Source organism: Cupressus sempervirens, chromosome 5 (assembly GCF_028749045.1).
Source record: "Cupressus sempervirens isolate cs-2001-9-10 chromosome 5, ASM2874904v1, whole genome shotgun sequence".
In the NCBI taxonomy this organism is placed as follows: domain Eukaryota; kingdom Viridiplantae; phylum Streptophyta; class Pinopsida; order Cupressales; family Cupressaceae; genus Cupressus; species Cupressus sempervirens.
Window position 1 is genome coordinate 1,044,918,713 of NC_143122.1, and position 19,412 is coordinate 1,044,938,124.

General features: G+C 40.7%; 1 protein-coding gene across 8 annotated transcripts in view; it reads left to right on the forward strand.

The window, feature by feature from the left end:
• ABCC13 (multidrug resistance-associated protein 11) overlaps positions 1-19,412 on the forward strand; it is a 412,318-nt gene that overhangs the window by 242,676 nt on the left and 150,230 nt on the right. The window lies entirely within an intron of this gene.

Consider the following 19,412-nt stretch of genomic DNA (forward strand, 5'->3'; position numbering starts at 1 on the left):
CAAGATGTCAATATGTTTTCATATGAACTCCTTCTGAAAAATATATTTTATTGCCTTGACCCTTTATTATCTTATCGTTACAAGTTGAAGACCCCTTCTTTGTCTTGACCTTTTATTGACTTGACTCTTCAATGTATTGACTCCTCAATATCTACACATGGTCTCTTCATTAGCCAATGCCGAAGACTCTTCATGATCTTCAAAACTGTGGCCCTTCATATTAAAGATCTTTTATAAATAAAGACTCTTCACAGCCTCATCATATTAAGGGATTAGATAATGCAGCAGCAAGAATCTCAAATATAATGCTGATGCAATCACCGGTACATAGATATCTCGTGCAACTACCAAATTTTAAAACTCTCTCTTAGCAGAGGAGATATCGTTTGCAGTGTTCATGTCATCATGACAAACACAATGGTTACACTCATGTGCCAACAACAAAACTTTATCGCGTGATATTGTCATCTCAACATGATAATCACCATGGCTACCCCTGGAGGGTGAATTACACAAGAGCTAAGTCATGGAGTTTCACACGACTCACCATGGCTACTCCCAGAGGGTGGAACAAGGGCTTTCACGTCAAACTTATCTCGTAGAGAAGAATGCATTAAGAAGGGATTTCACCTCGAACTTCTCTCGCAAAGAAGAACTCATTACAAGGATTTCACCTCAAACTTCTCTGGCAGAGAAGAACTCATTAACAAGGGGTTGCACCTTGACCTTCCCCCTCATGAAGAACTCATTAAAGAACACATAAAATATCATCTGAATGGGGAGACTCCTCTCAGCTGAGACACCCTCTCAACAGGGACAGCATTCTCATAGCTTAGATTATTACAATACTAGAAAACTGGCTCCAATGTTTGGCCAACAATGAGCTTTTGGAGTCACACTGCTACACAAGCTTGTTGATCCTCTGCAAAGGATTTGACACTTTACATCTAGCACTCAAGCTCCCTCCAAAACTGATTTACACAACTGAATACTCTTCCTCTGAATGTCATTTCATCATCTTTGAAGAAACTAATTGCAATGACAATCTGAATATGTTATTTCTCTTTAATGAAGTTATATGCTGCCAGTTCAGTCCCATGGCTACAAGCAGCATTCCCATGTTCATTTCTATAGCCTGCATGAATTTGTATGTAATTTCTCACCATGCCATTGCTTCTCGACCCAACATGGAAGAGATTAGTAATAGTTCATAAAATCAAATTATCCTTGAGAGAATTATATGGATCAATGCTAGAGTCATACACTATTCCCAGTGTTATAACATGAATTAATATTAACTACACAAAAAAGCATGATCAATATTCGAAGGTATAATCACAAAATACTCGTCTCTTTGTTGTCTAATCTTCCCCTAGGAAAATATCAGCACACACACACATAAGGATCAATAAACAACTATCTCTTTTTACAATATTGAACAATAATTACAATCCAACATTATACGTCGTAAGTTTATGATAGCACTACAGACACACTATTTCACATAATTAATACCAATGAACATCTCATTAAAGAATACCTCCTATAAACATGAACAATCCTCGATCTCTAATTAACATAACTTAACCAAGAAGACCTGTCCATAACTTGTAATTGTCCAAGAATTGTCATGTCCCCACTCTAGCTCAGTCTAACAGAGATATGTGAGTCAGCTTATTATGGGGTCTTGTAGGCTGACAGCGTTGGATAGAGACCCAGTATGGTTATTTAGTGTTGGGGACTTGGTTTTCTGGTGGGTATTGATCAGTTGGGTGACGTTCCTTGTTTTTAGGAGGCAGTTCCTACATTTATGGGGTTCATTCCTACTTTTTAGGAGGTATGATCATGCCCAGGGCTGGGTTTCCATGAGATGACCCTTTGGGTTCAGTTTCAGAGGGATAGGGCTTGTTTCCTAAATTTTAGGAGCATCCCTAGATTTTAGGGATGAGACTGCCAGTGGATCCTTGATTTCCGACTTCAATCACAGACAGGTGACAGGATGATTTTATGGTTTGTGAAGTCAGTTGGGCAGTTTATGGCTATTTGGGTTATATTTTTAATATTTCCTAAGTTAGCTTTTAATATTTAAATAAGGCTAAGTTAATAGCCATTTTGGAGTAATAAGGGAATTTTGGCCTCATTTGGATGCGTATCCCATGTTATGATAGCTCGTTGGAAAGGTCTTGAAATTCTCTAAATCTTCCTCTTTGGTCTCAGGGCAATTCGGTGAGCGGATTTATTACTATGGTAGAAAAGGTCATTTTCTAGTGACATGGTCACTTTAAAATAAGATTTAATTCATTTTTATAGCCAACGCCAATTGGGGGTCACTTTAGGGTTTGAATTGCTTTGCAAGGGGTTATAAGGAGATGGGCGCCATTTCTCATGATTATGCATATTTTTCAAACACTTCTTTTCAATTTTGCTCTGCTTGAGCGATTGGCATTCTGGGATGCAAACCCCAGGGTAATTACTGGCTGGGACGTAACCCTCAGCAGCATTGGGTATTGGTTTGTCAGTAGTTTCAACAGTATTCAAGAGGAAGGTAGACGCCACTTCAGCTTGGGCCTACAGTTTGTTTTGTTGGGCATGTTCTTTGGCGTATGGGAGGTGAATTCTAGCAGCCGTACACTGCCATTTCTTGCAGCCGTACACTGCCATTTCTTGCAGCCGTACTCTGTCATTTGCAGCACTTGGATACATAGAAAAATCGGTTACTCAACAGCAGAATCTTGCATCTTATCAACCCGTTTTCATCAGCCAGTTGTGGCGTCATTGTTAGAGGAAATGTATTGGATCTTTTATTTGGCTCTTTAATTCAGAGATCTGCCTGGTACGATTTGTATCAACTCTGACTTTACTGCATATTGTTATTTATTTTCAGACTCTTTTCTTGCCATTTGTTACTTCTCATTTCTATGTGGAATAATCATCAAAAACACAAAAACAAACACACTCTTCTGCATTTCCGTCTAGTTCTACAAGAAAACATTAATAAATAGAAAAAAAACAAAAATAAAATAAATCTACAGCAGATTTGCAGCAGAGATCCATCAGGGATCTTTCAAGAATATTCGTCGCAAAATGAATATCTCAAGGCTTAAGAGTTTTTGTTCTGGCTCTTTGTTTTAGGCCCGCTCTGATACCATGTTAATGTTTTCTAACTAGAATTTAAGAATGCAATAAACAGAAACTCATAAAAAACGTAAGAGCCAATGACATAAATATTATCTTGGGAAAACCCTTTAACTTGAGGGGGAAAACCCAGCCACAATAAAATTACTTTTTATTTATTAGTCAGAAGTCTAAAATACAATATGCCCAAACACAAGGCTCAAGTTGCAATAATATTCAGAAGCACAAGATGTCAATATATTTCCATAAGAACTCCTTCTGAAAAATATATAAAATTGCCTTGACCCTTCATTATCTTGGTGTTACAAAGTGAAGATCCCTTTGCTGTCTTGATCTTTCATTGTCTTGACTCTTCAATATCTACGCATGGTCTCTTCATTAGCCAACGTTGAAGACTCTTCATGATCATCAAAAGACATGGCTCTTCATATGAAAGATCATTTATAATTAGTAAAGATTCTTCACAACCTCATCATATTAAAAGATGAGATAATGCAACAGTAAGATTCTCAAATATAATGATTATGCAATCACGAGTACACAGATATCTCTTGCAGCTACCAAACTTTAACATTCTTTTTATCCATCTTTATAGTGTATTTGTGCATATGTGTGTATAAGCATGTATGCTAGATGAATTTGGAGTTCACACACGCGCACACAGTACTTTGGGTTTACCTTTATACTTCATTGAAAACATCTTGGAGGAAAGAAAGAAAGAATTTAGATTAACATGCATGGATGGCGAAGATTGGGTCATAGAGACAAAAAGAAAAATAAATACAATGGAATCCAGAAACATTAGCAAGAAGAAGTACAAAAACAGGGATCTGTGTCAAAAAGGGAGGGAAGTCAAAGCAGATACAATAAAGCAAGAAAAACAAACAAATAAACATAGGTGGGTGTTAACAATCATTATTGAATTGTAATAAATCATTTAGCTGGTCGTGGTAATCAAATTAACAATTTGTAATTGTCATTTCATTTCAAAAGTTCTAGTAAGGTATCTAGGCATCCAAAAAAACATCATATCATTGTCATTATAACTTATAATTATTATCAATATTTGTCATTCTTTTTGGTCAGCCTTACACCTCGGTTTTCATTACGAGCACTTATAAGTCAAAGTATTAAAAGAGAATTAATATGCATCTTTCTTTGATTTGTGTCTTTCTTTGATAAGATATGGATTCTCTTGTTCTTCCCTTGGCTGGTTCGTACCTACTTTTTTTCTTTCTTTGCTAATAACAAAAATCTCTCACTTTCGTGCATGTGAAATATTTTGTATGAAAATGATCTACTTTATGAACAAGCTAGCAAGATTACCAGCTCTGATACTATTGTAATGTCCCTTGCAAGAGCATTAGCACAAGTCCATCAATTTTGTATTTGAGATGAATCAACAAAAATCCCAGCTTTTTCCGATCACCTAGATCTCAATGTGGGCAAACTGAGAATATATGGAAACCAGGTTGTGGGAAAACAAAAAATCATGGGTATACACTTCCTTTTATTCGTAATATTTGCAATCTGATCATATCATTAAGTAATTATGATCTGAAAGATGAATTTTTTGTTGTTGACATCAAGGACAATGATGTTAATCTTGGCATGACGTGGATCTTGACTATTGTTGGATTCTTCAACTTGCAGATATTAGAAATGAGCTTTGAGCACTAGGGTAGGAAAGTGGTACTTCAAGGACTTCCGATGGAAGGCCTTGGGTGTTGTCACTCAAGAGGATGGAGAGCTTGATTAGGCATGATCAGATAGAGTGGGCAGTAGTGTCGCATCATGCCAATGGTTCCCACAATTATATTTCTTAGGATTTGGAGAGTTCTCAGTAAGTCCAAAATTTTCAACTCAGCAAGTACTTGATAACACTCGACAAAAACTTGGCAACTTAGCAAGTACTAAGAATTTAAATCTTTGTTTTTCTAAACACATTTTTTTTTGTAAAAATTCTATTAAAAATTTAATCTCAAAATAGAAAATGCATGGTTTTATACCAAAAACATTGGAAAATTGCATTTTTATCAATGTTTTACCTCCATCGACATCTTTACCCATATTTTTGTGTGCTATAAACATGTGAGAGTTAAACTAGTAAAAGCTTGCCCAACAAAAACAATAGATAGTACTTGGCAACTCGGGGAGTACTCATGCTGTTTGCAAATTATGCCCAGAATTACAGGTCAGCAAGAGAGCAGTTACCATCTAGGCATTTAGAGGTTGCTATATAAGCATAATAGGGTGTTTGTGAGTATTGCTCATGGCATTCTATCACATAAGAGGGGATTATAGCATGTCATTGAGCTAAAGGATAGAGCCAAACCAGTGATTATTACTATATCTATAAGAACCCCTGCTAATTCTGCCGCATTTTTTCAATTAGAGATGTTTGACATTTTGTCAAACACTTGGAGTATGCTTGAATATAAATGGCTCTGAATGCTATCATCTATATAACTTGTTTAATGCTTTCATAATATTTTTCCCTTCATATAATTCATCTAGAGTTTCGTACAATCAAGGGGAGATTATGACAAAGAATTTGGAATCATACCATAACATCTAAAAGTGTCTTTTAACTCCTCTAAACTATTCGAGCTCATAATCTCAAAACACCCCTTAAATCATGTTGTCAAAAACTCAGAATGTTGGTAACAACTCTATTGCTAGAGGACCCAAAAATGGGGATATTACAGTCTTCCTTTCTCAACATTGCTTGTCTTCAAGCAATGATTCACTATCCCTCCAGGATCCCAAAACAATCATAGAAATAGTATTCTGCCAATCCGCTCCACCAATCTGTATTACTAATTTCAACCATACTATCATCTCGCAACACCCTAGTAAATACACCATCAATCATGAAATTCCAAGATCCTAGATTTGAGTTTCAGAATACATCCCAAGAGTAACCGAGTGGACATCTGCATAAGTCCACCAAAAGGAGCATCCTCAAATTGTTACCGACTTCTTGAAACATGACCATTGGTGGGAATGCTCCACCTAGATCCCACAAGTGAGAAGACCATCCACCTTTCCCAATTTTTATAATATCTTATCACTACAAACTTATTGCAGATGAAATTCCCAATTGCCACAACATGGCCCCCCTGATTTGTATTCCTAATTGGTGACCATACTCGAGAAGAAAACAAGAAAGCCTACAAGATTTGGGTGCTCTTTGCAGAAAAAAGTACCTCATCCCATTCATTCACCATAGTCTTATCATAAGATAGCTCGACCTAGAAGCTTCCTTCCAATAAACCTTAACAATCAATAATATATTTCCCATGACCAGGTGTAGCCTACAAGTCACAAGTAGTTGGCTCCTCTTTCTTTTCCATTCTCTCTTCAAATAGATTATTTTTCTTCCTTTGTTCGTGCACCCCTTTGTATTCTTTCCAATTGCTTTCTCTGCTATATTTTGATTCTTCTTTCCTTATTTGATGCTGATATGAAATCAAGAATCCACTGGTAGTCTCATCCCTAAAATCTAGGGATGCTCCTAAAATTTAGGAAACAAGCCTTATTCCTCTGAAACTAAACCCAAAGAGTAATCTCATGGAGACCCAACCCTAGGCATGATCATACCTCCTAAAAAGTAGGAATTGCCTCCTAAAAACAAGGAACGTCTCCCAACTAATCAATAACTGCCAGAACATCAAGTCCTCAACACTAAATAACCATACAGGGTCTCTATCTAACCCTGTCAGCCTACAAGACCCCATAATAAGCTGACTCACATGTCTTTGCTAGATTGAGCTAGAGTGGGGACATGACAGTCCTCCCTTCCTGGAGATTGCTTGTCCACAAGCAATGAAAAACTCCTGTTGCGCCACTCTGATATACAGAAAGTAATAATTGTCCAAAGCATCATGTCTACTAATACCCACATCATCCTGTAACCATGATCCTAGATGAAGTCTCTGTGATATAGATATGATAGCCCATATCGGAAACTGCTTAACATATTGCTGGATCGTTTACTGGTCCCACCAACCAATCCTCCCAAATTGCTGAGTCAAGTGCCTACAGTCAATAACTCTATTCTCTAAAGATGGGAGCGCACTATCACAACACAGATAGTATAAGTCTTGCTTCAATATCTCCATAGCCTTATGAAGAGCATGGAAATCTGCCATGGAAAATCCTCCACTATCCTGCTCATCAGTCATAAGAGCACTCCAACTGAGTGTAGATAGCATCTGTAGAGTGACATCAAAGTGCTCAACCACTATGTCTACCCTCCTATCATCAACCCTGAGTTGTCTAATGAAGCTGTGAGGAGTCTGAAAATGATAGTTCTCAAGCATGTGTACTACCTCTGAATTTGTGCTATGGTAGAATACTATGTCAGAGTCATGTACATTGCTGTAAGGAGTATCCAGTATGCATTCACTAATGCATGTATCCTCATTTATAGTACTACAACTTTGTACCTCTGAGACCACCTCCTCTGTCAATGATAAAATTGCTGTCACCACACTATGCTCACTCTCATCAGCTCCCCATGTGTTTGCACATACAACCGAATCACTATCTTGGGATTCAGTGTCACCGAGTACACACTACTTTGATTTCTAGGGTATGGTCTAAGAAATCAGACTCATCATGACATGAAGTCTCATATGTCTGGATTACTCTTTTGTGCAAACTCACCAAAATAATCCTGACCCTCTGTATTACTTGTTGTTCCATCCATGTCAATGTTGGCCTCTTCTTCCGTTGGAAGAAATAAGGATCTAATGGATGATTCCCTTTGTTTCCTTGCATCATCTATCTGATTATGGCTTTCTTTGACTCTTTGGAGACGTCGTCTTTCTTGGGCAGCACGTATCTTTGCTTGCATAGCTCTATCTAACCAATATTTATTCAATCTTTGACAATGTTTTATATCCTCTACCCCAAAGTACACAAAATCAGGCTTATGATGACTTGTACCATTCCCATCATCACATCCCATGCTTGCACCATGTGTACCCTCAAATATAGAATACAAATCATTGTTCTCTTCTTGATCAAATGATGCCACATCTTGAGGTAACGAAGTTGTGTCATTGCTGTTACAAATTTTAGAATAGGCCTCACACCTTGGTGTCACATTTCCAACATCTCTAATGGTTTGTCCCCTAATTGTAATCTCTTCCAATTTGTGACCAATGGCTTCTTTATTATCATTTAATATTTCTCTCTTTTTGTTTCTGAAAGGAGCTTGTAGATACCCAGTTATCATCTGCTTCAGGTACACCCATAAATTCTATAAAGGAAAGGAGGTTGCGTATCTCCTTAGGGAGAGAACAATATTGATGGTAGCTGCTCATAATTGCAACATTGAATGTCTTGGCAAGAGGCATATTACTTGTGCTTGTCAACAAAGATGAAACCTTAGAGCACCCATTTTTATTTCTAGCCATGGTATTGGCCTGTAACTGAACTGATTTCTTTTCCACTGAACTTCTTAATACAAACTATTGATTTAGGAGTGAAGTAATTCAATCAAACAGTTCACTGCAGTATTAAATGATATTACAAGGGTATCCTTGTAATGAGTTCCAGAATTTACCGAAATGGAAGAATGTCCGAATTTCATCGAACAACTCATGAACAATCTAAACATATCACTGTTTTCAGCATTAAGAAGATTACACCAGCCCAATCCACAGATTCAGAATTTATATTTGTCAATTTGTTATCAAAGAACCTCGAATACCATATATTACTATCAATGAATGCCAGTTCAAACTACAATACTATTGCCCAGAGTTTCCTTAGAATCGAAGACAGTACCCGGAAGTAGTTTAAGAAGTTTAAACACAAGTTAACAAACTGAGATCTTCTAATGCCAAGTTCATTTCTTCACATAGGTAACTACAGTCAGGCTTGTATTATTAGTATCTAATGAAAGTATGTAATCTTTAAATCAACACAATAAGAAGTTAATAAATCTCTGACCCGTATTGACGCTGCCCAGAACTGGTGAAGTCGGCCAACACTAAAAACAACCATTGCAATCTCTGTTGTAGCTGTTCACTTAGCAACCCGCATTGTATAACCCTGTCCCGTGCTCACCCAGACTTGCCTTCACATTGTCCAAACGTGTCTTCTATTCAACCCCCAGTACCAGAAAGGATTTTGCCCACTCATGACCTTCCACTAACGTGTGTTGCTGTTTACCCTAGCAACCCGACTGTAAAAACGTTAACCCTGTGTGAAAAAGACCAAACTCGGTTAGCAACTTGACTCACGACTGAGTCATGAAACTCGTGATTTCCTGCCAGCATGTGGGTTTACCTTGTTAAGGTAGAACTCACCCAGCTATACCGAGCACACCTATTTATGCCATCTGAACTTCCTTGGAGTGACGTCCTAGCTGGAGAATGATTAGGAAATTACCAGGGTTGAAGGGCCCTTGTTTAATGACGACCAACTCTTCAGACTATACCAGTTGGCTTTTCCCAAAACTTGTTAATAAGAAAATGCTCATACCAATGTAGATCTCCTTGCCACATAGCTTAGAATGAATCTGGCTACCATTTTTTTGTTCTTTCTCAGACTATTAACAATGAAGATGCTGTCAAACACATATTTGACTGTCTGTTCAAAACCAGTAATTAAAGCAACCAAAACTCAGAATACTTGAGTTCATAAATTCTCTTGTATATTTTTCCACAGGATGGCAAGATTCTTGGCTTTGATACCACTAAAAGATCCCTGATGGATCTCTTCTACAAATCTGCTGTAAATTTATATTTTTAAATTTGTTTTCCCTGTTTATTAAAATTTTCTTGCAGAGCTAGACAGAATTTGCAAAATGGTTTGATTATTTTGTATTTTTGATGATTTTCAATAAGTAATAACAAAAGTACAATAACATGAACCAATTTTGAAAATGTATTCCAAATATATTTAAAACAAAGTCACTTCAAGCAGATTTTTTTGAATATATGCTTAATAAGTAGCCAGATGAATATTTATAGTCATATCCAGATGAATACAACCAAGGAAAAAGCCAACCTGAAGGCATGAATGAGATATATGAGCCCAGAAAGAAGTTACGGCCAGATTCTAGCTCTTCAAGTGCTGCATGTGGGAAAAAATATGGCTGCTAGTTGTAGCCGTACAGCTGCAAAGTGCCCACACCTGGATAAAATATCCAAACCCCAACTAAAACTCTGACTCAATACTGCGTTCCCCTTAAGAAACAATGCACAATCTCAAAGACACTTTTGACTGCTAAGAATCCAAACCACTGTTTTGGGGCCTACGTCCCAAACAAGCAAAGCAACTAGGTTTGGCGTCCCAAATGCTAAAAGCTCAATCAAAGCCCAAAACCCAAATCCAAAATGTAATATGTCAATAATGCCTTCAAACTTTGTCTTTATCTCCTTATAACCCACCAAACTTAGCTCAAACCCTAAAAGTGTCTCCATGTGGCATTGGGTTATGAAATAATATATTTCTCATTTTTAAAGTGGTCAAGTATCTAGAAAATGAGTTTTTTTCCCAATAGAAAGAAATCAGTTCACCGAAATTCTCGGAGTCAAAAGAGAAATATTTAGAAAAGTTCAAGACCTTTCCAACGAGTTATTACACCAAGGGATAAGCAATCCAGATGAAGCCAAAAATCCCTTATTACTCCAAAATGGCTATAACTTAGCCTTATTTAAAATTTAAAATTATTAAACGCTAACTTCGGAAATATTAAAAATATAACCCAAATAGCCACAAAATGCCCAACTGACATCACAAATCATAAAATCATCCTGTCACCTGTCTATGACTGAAGTCGAAAATCAAGGATCCACTGGCAGTCTCATCCCTAAAATCTAGGGTTGCTCCTAAAATTTAGGAAACAAGCCCTATTCCTCTAAAATTGAACCCAAAGAGTAATCTCATGAAGACCCAACCCTGGGCATGATCATACCTCCTAAAACGTAGGCACTACTTCCTAAAAACAAGGAATGTCTCCCAACTGATCAATTACTGCCAGAACATCAAGTCCCCAACACTGAATAACCATACTGGGTCTCTATCCAACCATGTCAGCGTACAAGACCCCATAATAAGCTGAGTCACATGTCTCTGCTAGACTAAGCTAGAGTGGGGACATAACAAATATTGAATAAACGGATTGGTCTAGGATCATAGATTCACAGATATTGCCAAAATCCTTAGTTAAAAACCATAGATCTCCTAAACTGGAAACAAAATAAGATAGGATTGCATCTTTAGTCTTGTGTATTATCTCCTTAACATTTGTATTGGAAGAAAACAGGTATGGAAAAATCAACAAGCATAGTATAAAATGATTTGTGGATTAAAATATGCTGCCATAGACTCTCAAACACATTCTCTGCCTGTAACACAAGACAATGCTCTGCAAATGCCCTCCATTGTAGAGTATCTAATAGTCATCAACCTTCAGATTTAGCAATTCTGAATTCATTCTTATCTGCAAGCCTAAACTGGATATAAATTGTCAGCTGATGGGATGATTGTCGTCGGTGTTTCTGTAGCCGACGGGATGATTGTTGTCAGTGTTTCTGTATTCTGTAGCCGACGGGTAAATAGTTTGTAGTGGACATAATGTTTGTGGCCAACAGACTCCTTCGGGAAGGTTCGACGGATAGTATTTATATCCCGTCTAGGATCATTGTAAATCATTAATCATTCATCTTCTATGATTCATCTTATGAAGCATAATGTAATATTCCGGCATATGTGAATAATCTAAGGAATTCTGCAGTTTGCGTTCCATTGTCTGTATGCGTTGATTTCTTTACGAGTACGGTAAACATTTGGCGCCGTTGCCTTATGAACTTGGAAGGTGGCAGGAATGAAGATTAATGCCAAATTAGCTTAACAAGGATTGAAATAAGGCAAAGGGAAAAGATGGAATCTGTACTTCACAAGAACATTTAATTCTGGCACAGTAGGCAGACGGCCGAAGGAGATTCCAAAAGATTGCCGATGGAAACAGGAGTGCAGAGGCATTGTTGGAGGAGACTCGACAACGGGTGGAATCGGTGGAAGAAGCACGAGAGGAGTTTTTGAATTTGTGTTTACCGAGGGAAGAGAATCCAGACGAAAAAGCATTGACTCGCACGGCTCGAAGTGCCGATGGAGCAAGAGTGTGGAGTGAACTCTTCGTCTAGGATATACTTCCGCAGGGGACAACTTCAGAACACCGTTCTTCACCAAGGTTCGCAGCTGTTGAGTCTAACGGTGTCGGAGACCAATCCACCGGTGTGGGAATGCAGACTGTCGGTGTCGGAGACCAGTCTGCCGGTGTGGGAGTGCAGACCGCCAGTGTGGGAGTGAAGAGCGCCAATGTTGCAGGACCGAGCAACGCCTATTTACAAAATCCAATCATGATGGCGGGACCAAAAGAGAAATTGCTGAAGTTTGATGGCGATGGTATGGCCGATACCATCCGACACTGCAAAACTTTTGAAACGATCTGGAGGGAAAATGGCATAACTGATGAAGACGATTGGATGAGACAATTTTCGGCAACCCTACGGGGCATGGCAATTGATTGGTTTACTAGTATAGATCCACAGAAGCTAGACAGTTGGAATAACATCAAAAAAGAGTTTCTGGCCGAATTTCAACTGTTGCGTGACAATAATGAAATTGTCGCAGAAATCTTCAATACCAAGCAGGGGAAGAACGAAACTGTCTACGTTTATGCCAGGAAATTGAAAGATTTGATAAACAAAATGGAGAATAAGCCGGTGGATGGACTTTAGAAAAGGTGGTTTGTGGAAGGTCTACGCCCAAACCTGTGGAAGAAAATGAAAATCATGCCGCCGTCGTCATATACGGAAGCCTATAATAGAGCATTGAATCTCGAAAGTGAGCACAAGACAAAGAAGAAGAAGAAGACTAGTTCGTCTGATTCTGATGACGACGAGCCTTCCGGCAAAGATAGCAAGGACAATGAAGACAGTAGCAAGAAGGTCCATGCCCTCCAGAAGGACATGATCCACATGATGGAGTTCAAAAACATGCAGAAGGAGCCAAAAAGCAGTGAGCTGTGGTGCACGGAGTGCAAGACCGACGGTCATACTAAAGGATCTTGTCCAAAGAATCAATTCTGCGACATTTGTCAAATCATGGGTCATTCGACAAAGGAGTGCCCCTTTAACATGAAGACCAAAGGATCTCCGCAGGTGCTTCTTATGCAGGAGGCTTCCCCGTCGGGTAGTAGCGGAAACACAAATACTGCCGATGCTACATCCGGAGGATACAGGAATAATCGGCGTGGACAGAACAACAATAACAATAACAATACGAGCAGAAGCCAGATCCAGTATGATGCAAATGGACAGGCCGAGGCTACTAATAAAATCTTAGTATCCATCATCTACAAATCCTGTGCCGTGAAAGGTGTTGACTGGGAGGAAAACTTACCTGCCGCCCTGTGGGCTTACCGCACAGCGTACAACGTGATGACAGGGCACACACCATTCCTGTTAATGTTTCGACAGGAAGTGGTTGTCCCAGCGGAATTCATGATCTCGAGTCTACGAATAGCGTTGGAAAACAAGTTGGATGGCGACAAAAGCTTACAAGCGTGGTTAAACAATCTGAATAAGCTAGAGGAGAAGCGATTGCTAGCACAGTGGGCGATGGAAGTGGCACAAACCAGACGTAAGGTCTGGCATGATAAGCATCTAAAACGTAGTAGGTTCCAGTCGGGACAGTTAGTGTTGAAGTATGATGGTCGCAATCAAATAACACCAGGGAAGTTCAAGGTTCGATGGGTTGGACCATATCAGATCCGGGAGGTTGGCGACAATGGAGCAATCAAACTATCAACGTTGGACGGACAGGAGATGCCTCAGTCGGTTAACGGATCCAAATTGAAAATATATCGCGCTCGGAAGGTATTGTCGCTGTCACCATCGCCCAATGCTGACATCAGTTCTCGGTCGTCACCAGCGGTAAACAACCAAGAGGCTTCTGCTCCAATTTGAGGTGATCTGTATATTTGAAAAAAAAAAAAAAAAAGTGTAGGCCGCGAGAGACTGCCCCGCGGGCAATTCTCTACAGGAGATGGCCTACAGGAAACTCTCCACGGGAGAATGCCCCATGTAGGCCGCGGGAGACTGCCCCGCGGGCAACTCTCCGTAGGAGATGGCCTGCGAGCAACTCTCCAGGGGAGATTATCCTACAGCTATTCTCCTGTCTGTAGAAGCAGTCCACGGGGCTGTTAAACAAAAATTCGCTCTTTTTTTTTTGCTCTCCTGCATTATATCTGCCGCGGGTTGAACACAAGTTGTCGGCGTCGTTTTTCTATGCCATTTTGCTATCTGCACAACTTCATACGGGAATATAGATGCTGAAGGAATAGAGCAAGCAATGAAGGGCGAATAGTCTTCTGCGGGCGTATAGCAAAGTTTTCTCGCATGTTGCAGTTGCCATGGGATATTGGGATTTACCTTGTTTCGGCTTGCGTGCGATCGTTTGTGATCTTCCCATCGATCTCCGACACTGGTGATTGGCTTCGACAAGGCTCGAAGGAGCAGGTTGAGAGCTACTCTTTCAAACATGGACCGACTCTTACGCTGAAGAATTCATTAATTTCAAAATTTCTTCCAATCACAGTGGCTGGGAACGTTGATGAACGGGTTTTAAATCCGGAGGAAGCTTTGTGACTGATTCAATATGTTACGTGGTGCCTTATTTAGCAATATGGAGGTGTCTTTTTGAGTACTACTCCATTCCTGTGCCATGGAAGTATAGATTTGGCATTGCGGAATTTGTTGGGTTGCAGGGAGGAATTCCGAAGGAATGGATTGGTTGATTGTTTTCACTACCGGAAGAATAGCTTGAGTTTCTCAGTTGCAGAGGTCGGATTCCTCCCGTGGTTATCTACTGCCTTACCTATCTGTAGAAAGCTGGGTTGGTTATGGCATCGGCAGTGAGATTTTTTGTAATGGACGAAGGAAACACATATAAGGAGAAATAAGCCATTTTTACATGGAATCAGCAGGTAAACGGAAGACGTGGAAGACTCAGCTAGCGGCTAATATGGAAAAGAATTCAAGAGGTTTGGCATCGGGGATTCGAGTTGCAGGTCCCTCGAGTTCTAGTAGCAAGAAGCAGAAGACCAAGGAGGAACTCACTTATCTCACCGTCCAATTCGAGAGTCTTAGTGGGAGCGAATGTCGGAGGTGGTGGCAAGAGACTCGGGAGGCAAACCAGATTAAGCAGATTCTGATGCGGGCACAAGTACATTGGGCCATCTAGCTTCCCATCTTCTCCATTCGGTTGTTCAAATCAGTATTGCGTACCATGATAAAGATATTTAGCCCGCGGAGCAGAACAAGTACATTCATGTACAAGAAGCAGCAGATGATGGTGTCCTTTAAACATAAGGATTTCACTAGGGTTTTCGGCATCCCTGGCCCCGAAGGGAGGAAAGTGGAAATCAAGAACCATAAACTCTCATGGGAACGGAAGGAGCATTGGATAGATCTAGTGTGCCGGGATTTTACAACCGTGGAAAGGGACACAGTGGTTCAAGGGTCAAAGTGTAGAGGGCTTTGCAAAGACTTTATTCGAGAAGGTCACTGGCGGTGCATCATGGACGTCATCAAGAGCAGGTTGACAGGTGCCACTCGAGCTTCAGATATAGCATTGCCACAGGTTGTGTTTATGAATGGTATCATGCAGGGAGTAGTATATGATTGGGCTTCAGTCCTCGCCGATAGGATGGAGGAATTCATGACCCTTCAACACCAAACATTTTTTATGCCGCACCATGCCATTGCGCTCTTTTTGGAGGCTGTAGCTAGCCAGATCCCACTGGATGATTTTGAGGCTCCTCCAAGGGGCAAGTTTGTAGACGGGGAGCCTCCCATATTCTATTGGCGCCATTTGGATACAGGTGGAATAGCAGCGAGCCAGAAGAGTACTCTGAGGACTGGACACTTCCGAAGATACAGATAGCAGACGGGAGGACACTTCGAAAAATGACAGGGTTGAGTCTGTGGAAGGGGAGGAGAGCACTTTGGCGGAAGTTGGCGGTGAGGCAGCGGGTAGTGGGTCCACATTCTTTACCCCTCCTCAGCTGTTAACTTCGGCGCACTTGACTACTTGCACATCAGTCATTCCCCCGTTTGGCCAGCGCCATGCCCCCGTCGTGATGACGCCTCCGACAGTGGCAGAAGTTGTCCCACGAGCAGTGACGGAGATGGTCCCACAGACAGCGACAGATGTCCCACGGCAGTCGTCGAGATATTACCGACGGTTGTAGCGGAGGTGATTCTAGTTGTACCAGCGGAGCAAGTTTCACAAGTAGATGTCATTACCATCGCAGCCTCCCAAGGAGCACAGTTGCCACCGCCGGAGCCTGAGCCTCAGGTTCGTTTGGATGTCATTGATTGTGACGAAGTTGTCACAGTTTCGTCATCCTTATTAGCAGAGATCGAGCCAGCCGAGTTAGCCCAGCCAATACCGCAGCCAGTACAGGAAGAGAGCATGGAGCCCAGACAGTCAAAGCGACCAGAGGTGATGGATAGAGCCAGTATGTTTTTGAGGCAACACTTCCAACTCACTCCTGCCATGTGGGGTCCGTCTGTCCATTCTCCTAGGCGTTCAAGGACATCACCGACAGTACCAGAGCCTCAATCTCAGGAGGAGGGAATGCCACATGCCGTGGTTGCGCGAACAGCAGAGGAGGCGGCACTAGATGTGGGCATGGCTCCCACTGATGAGGAGGAGAATAGTGATTCGGAATGGTCGGTAGAGGACTTCGCCAAGGAGGATTACAAGTCGGATGAGGACAGGTGCAGGGACTACCTCAGGACTATGAAGTTTGCGTTGAAGAAGGGACACGATGTGGCAATTCAAGCTTTGACTTGGCGGAGGGAGTGGCATTTGATCTGAGCGTATATTCGGGGGGTTTGTCCTCAACGATTTCAGACTTGTTTAGTGGATAGAGGTTGGCTGGTGGTTGAAACACCAGAGATGTTGGCAGATTGGGTCACTGAGCCGAAGTTGGGACCGAGTGACACTTCGTTGATGAGGTTGGGACAGGAGATTGTGGGATTGTACAAGGAGGTTTACAATGCTTGGCGGTGTGCGAAGGCGAACAGGGCAGCGGATAGTATTGCATCTCAGAGATCTCTGGCGGTTGAGAGGGAGGCAAGAGAAAAGTTAGCCGCAGACTTGGCCGACCAGCAGGTAGCATGGGCAGCAGAGCGGGCAGCACTATTGAGGGATATGGCAGCTGTAGTGCAGGACAGGGACGTGGCTAGGCGAGATGCTGAAGTGGCTGTCCGGGATAAGGATGCGGCTGAGCACGAATTGCAGTTAGCCAAGAGACAGGCTATGGATGCTGCGCTTCTTCTAAAGGAGGCCGTCGAGGTTAATTCACAGATTCAGACAGATCTGCGCATTAGGACAGAGAAGGTGTATGAGTTATGTCGCCAGCAGCACTCTTTTGATACGCCTCCTTCTCTCTAGTATTTCTTTTGTTGTCTGTAAGTTGTCTCCTAATTTTGTTAGTCGTCAGGAGACGACTTTTCTTTTGGGGGGATGGTGTCAGCCAATGGGATGATTGTTGTCGTTGTTTCTATATTCTGTAGCCGACGGGTAAATAGTTTGTAGGGGACATAATGTTTGTGGCCGACGGACTCCTTCGGGAAGGTTCGACAGATAGTATTTATATCCCATCTGGGATCATTGTAAATCATTAATCATTCATCTTCTATGATTCATCTTATGAAGCATAATGTAATATTTTGGCATATGCGAATAATCTAAGGAATTATGTTGTTCGTGTTCCATTGTCTGTATGCGTTGATTTCTTTACTAGTACGGTAAACATAAATCTTAAGTTTTAACCAAATAATAGAAGCATATGCCTGTGGAAGCTACTCTAAAGCACCTCCCAGATGCTTGGGAGGCTCTTTTGGATGGCTTACACAGGCATCTGCCTCAGAATCCACCTTCAAGCCCAGGATGCCCGCTTCAACTTCTAAGAATTTAAGTATAAATATCTTCTTGATTTACAGGTATTGTAACGCACTAATGCAAAATTGAGTCTCAAGGAGTTTTCTCAAACAACTAACTTGGAAAGTCTAACTGGTTGCTCTTTGTTTCAGTTTGTTTGTTTTGTTTTGACGATTCCAAAGGGTGCTACATGTTGTGTAATGGATACTAAGAAACAAAAATATGCCAATGATGCAAACAAAATCTTTCTATAACTCCCAAATGGAGAATAATAATTTAATTTTTATACTAATGCAAATCAAGAGTTATAGACAAGCATTTGGCATGTATACTATGTGATGTTCCTGACCTCTGTGTGTGTGACAAGCAATGTATGGTGTACACTTATAGAGTGACTGTACAGTAAAACGGTACTGCAAGCTGGGGGAGGGGTGTATGGAGTTGATTGAAGAAGAGATATGGAGGTCGTGCGGTGATAGATAGGGTGGTCATATGGTAGATACCTATAGGCCGTATGGGGAAATGTAGATAAAGTTGTACAGTGGGTTGAATTACAAGGACGTACAGTATGTAGTTGGATGATGGGCAGCTATGGAGGTTTTACGTTACTGACTGAGCCATTGCCAAATGGCCGTATGGATGAGGGATAGAGCTGATAATGTATGGCAATGTAGATGATGGAAAGTAGGGATAATACACCAATAATGCCAGAGACAAGAATGTTTGCCAGAGATTGAACACAAGAGAGCAGATCAAATTAAACAAGTTATTTCTCTAATTGGCAAAATGATGGTACTCTGATTTGCCAGATTTGAGCGAAGTGTTAGAGGCGATGGAATAGGGTGAGGGTTGAATCCCACTGAAACTAGAACAGCCAAATAGGGAAGGTTTTTCACTTCTGAAATGGAAAACAATAGAGAATCCCAACGGCAATTTGCAGTACGTTGAAAATAATCCAAATTGCATACCTAATGACTACCTACAAGTCGTGCTTAAATATTCGTCGGGGAAAACTTTTTCGGGGGTGTATAAAGATAGCTGACGGCAACACAAACTATGGAAATAAAAGAAAAATGGGTCTGAGATATATTAAATCGATCGGCCCATTAACAATAGTTTGATTAATAATTTATTTTATAATGGGAACATTACAATCATTTGTTTACCACAGATTAATTGATTGATGCACGTAGACAATGAAATAAAAACAGCAACCGTAGTACCCTTTTATTCACATATGCCAATAGATTACATCCTGAGCATCAGATAAGATGATTTACAATGATCCCAAACGGGGT